This window comes from Carcharodon carcharias, chromosome 2 (assembly GCF_017639515.1).
Source record: "Carcharodon carcharias isolate sCarCar2 chromosome 2, sCarCar2.pri, whole genome shotgun sequence".
Classification (NCBI taxonomy): Eukaryota; Metazoa; Chordata; class Chondrichthyes; order Lamniformes; family Lamnidae; genus Carcharodon; species Carcharodon carcharias.
The window spans coordinates 110,948,070-110,957,072 of record NC_054468.1 but is presented as its reverse complement, the minus strand read 5'-3'; positions in this window follow the sequence as shown (position 1 = coordinate 110,957,072).

The window sequence follows — 9,003 nt, the reverse complement described above, 5'->3', positions numbered from 1 at the left end:
TTCTCATCCCTGGAAACAATCTTGTGAACCTTTTCTGCACTCTCTCCAAAGCCTTCACATCCTTCCTAAAGTGCGGAACCCAGGCTGGATGCAATACTTGAGCTGAGGCCGAACTAGCGACTTACTGAAATTCAACATAACCTCCTTGCTCTTATACTATTTTTATTTATTGCTTTCTTACTGCCTATTAATATTTGGAATGCTTCAGAGCATTGTGAATTGGCACTGATAATAATCTTACAGTCACCTTTGAAGCTTCTTGTAGAGGTCCAGTGGCGCTGTGGGGAGTGTCCTCGCCTCTGAGCCACTAGCTCTGGGTTTAGGCCCTACTCCAGCACTTAATGGCCACAGAATGTGGCCAAACAGATTGATTGTCAACCTGCAAATCCTTCCAATTTGCCTATGGCGGGTGGTAAGAGTGGTCGAATCTTCTGGTCAGCCATATTTCTAGGTAAGTAGTACCCTGCAAGCTAAAGCCTCTGGTGACAGGCTAGTGATCGGTTCCAGGAAAAACTAGTTATGCGAACAGACATAATCATGTTACTTTGGTGCTGCTTCATGCGCTCGTCTGGACCTGGAAAAATTTATTAATTTTGCTTTCAATTTCCACCCCTCCATCATTTTCACATGGTCCATCTCTGACACTTCCTTTCTCTTCCTTGACCTCTCTTGTCTCAATTTCTGGTGATAGACTGTCCACCAATATCCATTACAAGCCTACCAACTCCCACAGCTACCTCGACTACAGCTCCTCACACCCCGCTTCCTGTAAGGACTCCATCCCATTCTCTCAGTTCCTTCGCCTCCGTCGCATCTGTTCTGATGATGCCACTTTCAAAAACAGTTCCTCTGACATGTCCTCCTTCTTTCTTAACCGAGGTTACAGGTGGTTGACAGGGCCCTCAACCATGTCCGGCCCATCTCCTGCACATCCGCCCTCACACCTTCTTCTCCTTCCCAGAAACATGATAGAGCCCCCTTGTCCTCACTTATCACCCCACCAGCCTCCGCATTCAAAGGATCATCCTCCGCCATTTCTGCCGACTCCAGGATGATGCCACCACCAAATGCATCTTCCCTTCACCCCCCTGGCGGCATTCCACAAAGATCATTCCCTCCGGGACACCCTGGTCCACTCCTCCATCACCCCCTACACCTCAACCCCCTCCCACGGCACTTTTCCATGCAACCGCAGAAGGTGCAACACCTGCCCCTTTACTTCCCCTCTCCTCACTGTCCAAGGGCCCAAACACTCCTTTCAAGTGAAGCAGCATTTCACTTGCACTTCCCTCAACTTAGTCTACTGCTTTCGTTGCTCCCAATGCAGTTTCCTATACATTGGAGAGACCAAACACAGACTGGGTGACCACTTTGCAGAACACCTTCAGTCTGTCCGCAAGCACGACCCAGACCCCCCTGTCGCTTGCCATTTCAACACTCCACCCTGCTATCATGCCCACATGTCCATCCTTGGCCTGCTGCATTGTTCCAGTGAAGCTCAACGCAAACTGGAGGAACAGCACCTCATCTTCCGACTAGGCAGTTTACAGCCTTCTGGACTGAATATTGTTCAACAATTTTAGATCATGAACTCTCACCTCCATCCCCACACCCCTTCCAATCCCCCTTTTTTTTTCCAATAATTTATATGGAATTTTCTTTTCCCACCTTTTTCCATTATTTTTAAATGTATTTCCATCCATTGTTTTATCCCCACCTTTTAGCCTTTTTTGATTCCTTCACCCCACCCCACTCCACCTCCACTAGGGCTATCTGTACCTTGCTTGTCCTGCTTTCTACCCTTAATTAGCACATTCCTTAGATAATATCACCACCTTCAACACCTCTTTGACCTTTTGTCTGTGACATCTTTTGGTTATCTCCACCTATCACTGGCCCTCTATCCAGTTCTACTTGTTCCCCCCCACCCCTTAAACCAGCATATATTTCACCTCTCTTCTATTTTTACTTAGTTCTGCTGAAGGACTCGAAACGTTAACTGTGCTCCTCTCCGCAGATGCTGTCAGACCTGCTGAGTTTTTCCAGGTATTTTTGTTTTGGTTTTGGATTTCCAGCATTAGCAGTTTTTTGCTTTTATTTTATTACAGACATAAACATGTGCTTTGTCTGCTTCATTTGCCATTAGATGTGGGAAGAGAAAGGAAGAAATTTGTTGTAAATCTGCCTTTATTGGCATATAAGGCACAACTCAAAGATTTGATATGTACCTTTGCAATGCATTTTGCACATCCTACATCCTCAGAAAGTGTGACATTGTATAGCAGTGATTTTGACAGTTTTGATGAATGAAGGTTTTATACATCAATCAATTCTGCAAATACTATAAGTGGGAATATTCGAAATGTTTTAGTTGGTGGAAATATGCCTTTAAAAATGCAGTTTACCTTGTTGAGGATGACTTCATTTATTGATTCTCTAGCCTTGGTCTCTTTCAACCATGTGCCAACTCCAGCTGTGGAGAGGAGGGTGGACAACTTGCTCCTGAACTCAATATTGGCTGTTATAGAGAGTTTGTGAGAGATGCTTGGAGTTGACATTCCTTTTCTGGGAAGTGTTTGGCTGCCAGTGTCTTGAGTTGGTTTTCCAAGTGAAGGAGGTGTTCATGTACAAGGAAGCAAAGTTGTACTTTGTATTAACGTTATCTACTTACTGCGAATAAAAGTGAGCAGAGTAGGCAAGAAAAATGTTTTATACAAAGAGTTGTGTGAGTACTGACTGCTTTGCCAAAAGGAATAGTTGAGGCAGAGAAGGAAAAGTTGGTCATGAACACTCCAACCCGGAAGCCAGATGTCCCACTGAGATAATATCCTGAGAGCAGCCTTAATTGATTGAGTGGAACTTACACCCCTATTTGGGAGGATGTGCTGTCTGAGCCGATTGGCCAGCTGCTCTGTCGTCCTAGCAGCTCCAGGATCGAGCGGTGGCCGCTGCTGAGACTACAGGCAGTTCCCGAAGGATTTGCACATTAATTACCAGTTAATTAGTTGCAGAAAGTTAAGAATAGTAATCAATGGTATAAATGCCATGCTTGCAACGTTATATTGTTAATGCATTACCACTCAAAATCTCTGGCCCAGAAAGGAAAGAATTGAAAATGTGTTTCTCATGTCTTCAGGTGGTGAATTTTTCAGAGATTTTAAAAAATATATGTTTCTCTTACTTTCCCTTTCTGCTTTTTTTCTTTTGTAACCCAATCTTTCTTCACCTATCTTTATTTCTCCTTCTGTATCTGATTTGATTCTAATCCACTCACCAATTGTTCTCAAAAATTCCCCTGCTTTTATCTCAATCCTTAAATCTCATTAAGGGGTTAGACTATTGATCCTATTGTTCACTAAGAGTCCAGATGCCCTATTGCTCTAGCCCTGTCATTATAACCTCACACTTCCTGCAAGTTATGGAGCAAAAACTCTTCCAGCTGAAGGGTGCAAGTCAAAGTCCAACAGGATTTGACCATATATAGTTTCAGGGAAAACAGAATTACCTGGAAAAACTCAGCAGGTCTGGCAGCATCGGCGGAGAAGAAAAGAGTTGACGTTTCGAGTCCTCATGACCCTTCGACAGAACTTGTCGAAGGGTCATGAGGACTCGAAACGTCAACTCTTTTCTTCTCCGCCGATGCTGCCAGACCTGCTGAGTTTTTCCAGGTAATTCTGTTTTTGTTTTGGATTTCCAGCATCCGCAGTTTTTTTGTTTTTATATCTATAGTTTCAGGGAACTGGTTAGCACTTGTACCTCTGCTTTAGATCCAGCCCAGGCTGCTGCGATGGAGTTATATTGCAATGGTGACTACCCTTCAACATATACCTCGTAAAGTATATAGTAAGGATCTTGAAGTAATGAAAAGTGCATTTGTTTATAATTTGATGTTGATTTATAAATCTCACAGATGCCGGGAGGAAATTGAAACATTGAGCTGGTGATGTATTGCTGGGATTTAGCTACATTCTGATGAACTGTTTACTAGTTGGATTGCAGAGTTGCAAGTTAAATTGAAATCTGAAGCTAAAATACCGAGAAATACTATTGCTGCCGTTTCTGTGGTCAACAAAGCGTGGGGTTTCTGCAGTAGTGGGTGTCCTGATTCTGGCACCTGCTATCAAGCACTTCGGAGTCAGATAAAATACAAGCCACAGCTGCCTTCAACCACTTGCCTTTGCTCAAATGTCATAACAACAAAAATACCTGGAAAACTCAGCAGGTCTGGCAGCATCTGCGGAGAGGAACACAGTTAACGTTTCGAGTCCGAATGACTCTTCAACAGAACAATAACGCCCTTGTTGAAGGCAACTGTGGCTTGTGGTTTATCTGACTCCGAAGTGCTTGATAGCAGGTGCCAGAATCAGGAAACCCCACGCCTTGTTGACCACAGAAACATCAGCAATAGTATTTATCGGTATTTTAGCTTCAGATTTCAATTTAACTTGCAACTTTGCAATCCATCTAGTAAACAGTTCATCAGAATGTAGCTAAACCCCAGCAATAGACACATTCCTTTTAATTACAGCACTCAATATTTATATTAAATATTGTGAATGTTTCGCAGTCTGCTGGGTGGAACAGTTTATCATCATTTAGTTGGAAACTTGGATTCCCACCATTTCTGTGACGATTCTATCGTGTTCCTGAGCCTTCCCCGGTAACTGTTGGCTGTTCCTGTAGATAATGTGGTTATTCTGAGCTGGTGAGTGTCTGACAGAAACGGTAATCGTCATCAGTCCCAGCACTGAGGCTTACTTCACGAAACGTGCCAAACACCCGCTGAGCGTATATCTGGGAGTCAGGAAGAAGGAGCCATGTATTTTAAATGCTAATTGAAAAACAATTAAGGTAAGCATTAAGTGATGGCTCAGCATTCGTATCCAAAGCTCATTTATAAATCTACATGTTATTTAATAGCCATGGATAAATAAATAAAAATAAACCTTTCAAAATATTTTCCAGTTACTTGTCAGCATATCATTTTGCTATTGAAAATGTTAACGTTTCAATCTTTTAGCTGCCAAAATGATGGAGACAGAAGCAAAATTTATGTGACAAATTTAAAAGCCAGACCAGTTGGAAACCTAGATATAATTCAAAGTTTAAAAACTATAGTAAGTGCTGAGCAAAAGTGAGAAAGAAAATGTTCTATATTTTCTACTTTTGATTATAACTGCTTTCCAAATGTTCATTACAAATAGGGCAAAGTTCTGTCAGTTTGGGCTGGGACAAAGACACCAGAGTGAAACAGAGGTGAGAATCCCACACTGTGTGGGGAAAGTCACCAGGCTGGGATTTTCCCCGATTGGTCAATTAATGGCTAGAGGTGGGGGTTCGCCATCGATTTCAGGGGGGCAGGTGGGCTCTCAAAGATGGAGGGTCAACAGGAAGGCAGTCCAGCTTGGAAGGAGCTGCAGCCTGCAGTTCAGCTAAGAGAGAGAGAGAGAAAAAAATACCTGGAAAAACTGAGCAGGTCTGGCAGCATCAGTGGAGAAAAGCACAGTTGACGTTTCGAGTCCTCGTGACCCTTCAACAGAACTAAGTAAAAATAGGAGACGGGTGAAATATAAGCTGGTTTAAGGGGGTGGGGGTGGGGGTGGGGGGAGAGAGAAGGGGGGATGGTTGTTGGGACAAGCAAGCAGTGATAGGAGGAGATAACCAAAAGATGTCACAGACAAAACAACAAAGAGGTGTTGAAGGTGGTGATATTATCTAAAAGAATGTGCTAATTAAGAGTGGAGAGCAGGACAAGCAAGGTAGCTCTAGTGGGGGTGGGGTAAAATAAACAATGGGTGGAATACATTTACAAATAATGGAAATAGGTGGGAAAAGAAAAATCTATATAAATTATTGGAAAAAACAAGGAGGAGGGGAAGAAACGGAAAGGGGGTGGGGATGGAGGAGGGAGTTTAAGATCTAAAGTTGTTGAACTCAATATTCAGTTCGGAAGGCTGTAAAGTGCCTCGTCAGAAGATGAGGTGCTGTTCCTCCAGTTTGCGTTGAGCTTCACTGGAACAATGCAGCAAGCCAAGGACAGACATGTGGGCAAGAGAGCAGGGTGGAGTGTTGAGAGGGTGCCCCTCCATCTTGAGGTAGTACCCCACCCCACTAACATTTTAAACTTCGGCAGCTGAGGCCAGGCAGATGGTGTTACAAGTACAAAGTTTATAAGATTGTTATGTTTTGGAGGAATGAAAGGGGTCATGTGATCTGTTCTGAATTCTGCCTGGCAACAACTTAGGTGGCTTGGATGTGAAAGGTTAAAGGCAGAGCAGAGAACAGACTGTTTTACTGTGAAGAGGATGCAAGATATTCACACCTGTATACAATGGTAAGAGCATCTGCGCTGACAAACGGTAGATGGCCAGTCTCCAATCTCACGGGGAGGTGTTAGGAATTTCAGGCTTTATATACGGTTATACTTTAAACTTTTTATTCAATTCCAAGCTAGAATGGAGTTCAGAGTTTAGAAGATAGTTAATCAGTATTTCTACCCTTTGTCTTGCTGCTGCAGGGGTTGCCAGGTCAGAGACTGTTCACACTAACCCTGGCCCCTAAAGTAGCCTTGGCATCATGCGCTGAATTGCACAGACATGAGGAGCTGAACAGTTGTCTTCAATGGTGTGTTACTCTATTATACAATCAACGAGTCGGTTTGACCAGGGTGAGTTTGACTTCAGCGAGCGGGTGATGAGTACAAAGAGTTTGGGTTTTTTGACTAAAAGTCGAGGGTCGACTTATACATGAAATCGACCATTGCTTGAGTATGTATGGTTTGATAAAACCATATCTGCAAAAACAAAGTACTCAGTATGAGATGACATCTTTCTTTGCCTTTATGAAGGTAAAGAATGAAAAATTGAATGTTAGAATAGAGTTTATGCTATGAATGTTTTTTTCATCTAGTCTTGCCTTGTAGCAGAGATTCCCAGGAAATACTTTGGAACATTTTACAAATTCACTTTTCCATTATCAGGTGATCAGTCTAGAAGGATCATAGGCACAGCCTCTGGTTAATCATCCACTGTGGAATGATACTGATCCTGTGCAGGATGCACATATGGTCTAGTTGTCTGCAACTTTCCAACATATGCAATTAAATCATTAGCTACTAATTTGTTCCACTACTATTCCCATGTTTTTTTCTGGTGAGTCAGAGGATATACTATAGAATTGCATCTAAACTTGGACAAGTAATAGGATGTATGCAACTTACAGAAAGTATGTGCAAGATTTTTAATGCCAATATGTGAACTCCAAATCACTGCTTTTTAAATTGTGTTGTTAAACCATTCGTTTCTCATCAAGGCTCCTTTCATGCCCATCTCTTGATTCAATAAAAAGTTGAAGTAATTTTTTTTAAAAATTGTAGCGATGTTCTAAATCATTCATTGCTTGCAACCTATAGAAGTGTTTTGATTGTTGCATTGTCATAAGTGGCTTTGTGACAAAGCTATCTATTGCAGAGACAATGACTCCTCCTGTAAGCATGTATGCATTGCATACAACTGACAGAAGTAATGCAAAATTCTTAACTCATACAATTTCAGTCATTAAGTGTCAGCCCTGGCAGATAGGGTTGCCAACCCTCCAAGGTTGGCCTGGGGTCTCCAGGAATTGAAGATCAATCTTCAGGACACTGCTGTGCGCAGCCCTGGGGAAAAAATCACTGGGACATTAAAAAATATTGGGCTTTTTCATTTTCTTTGACGTGTTTTTACCAGGTATAAAAATATTGAAAATGGGGGGAGGGGAAGCTGTTTTGCTGACAGTCAAGCATCATGAGTCTTTTTGCTTTCCAATTGGCATAGGAAGGCAGTGTGACACAAGGATGGATGTGTTGGCCAACTAATGGCTGGAGCATGGGGGCAAGTCATGTGATGACACCTTCGGGAATACGTTTAATCATTTAAGTTGGCAACCCTAGTGGCTGAGTCAAAGTGTACTGGGTTCAAGACCCACTCTAGAGATTTGAGCACATGATCTCGACTGAGACTTCAGTGCAGACACTGATGGCAGTGTTTTTGTTTCAAATTTGCAGTGTTCACTGTTGTTCCTTTCCCAATATATTGGACCTGGGGACAACTTCAATATTTTCTAATTAAATTGAAGTGCCCCGTTTCAAGACATTCAGAATTTGAAACTGTGTTCCGTGTTTTTCGTAATATCGTGCCAATAATATCATTCAGCAAAGATGAATGTCAGTTATCATCAGAGTGTGCTGTTGGATTTTATTTGACTCAGGAAAATGCAGCTGAGAGGGCTAGACTGGCTGGTGGGTAGGTGGGAAGGGTGATAGGTGGGTAGAGTGGCGGATGGGTGAGTGAGTTGGGAGGTAGTCGGATTGGGCTGGGATGGGAGTTGGGTGGTGGGAGCTATTCTGGTCGGGTTGGGGAGAGTCGGGGGGTTGGAAGGGAAGAAGGCATTCAAGGGGTAGTTGGGGGCTCGGGGTAGTCAGGTGGTAGCTAGTCAGGTTTGGCTGGGAGCTTTTTAATAAAGAAAATGCTGGAAAAAGTCAGTAGGTCTGGCAATATCTGTGGATACGTGTTTTGAGTCCTTATGACTCTTTAGAGCTCATGAAGGTGCTAGTCGGGTCAGGAAGGAGTTTGGGGTCACAGGGATAGTCGGTGATTGGGGGGGGGGGGGGGGTGCGGGCTGTCGAAGGGGGAGTCAGTTGTATAGTTACCCAGGAGCCAGACATGGTTTATTGCTGACTAATATTTCCTGTGTAACTATCCAGGTAAGTAAGTTGGAACCACCTGAATTCTACGACTCTAACTCAGAATTGGAGACTTTTGTGGAGGGCCCCAGTGGGCAGGGGAATTGGCCATCGGAAATTCGGGGAAATTCCCATGGAATCCTTGCATTGGGACTTCCGAGGGGTCCCATAGCACATCTCCCAGGGTATGTGCAGTCTCTGAAACTGTGAAGAAATGTCTGGAAACCGAAAGATCTAGGCTCACATGTAAGACTGATAGCAAGACAGCATCATGAAAATAA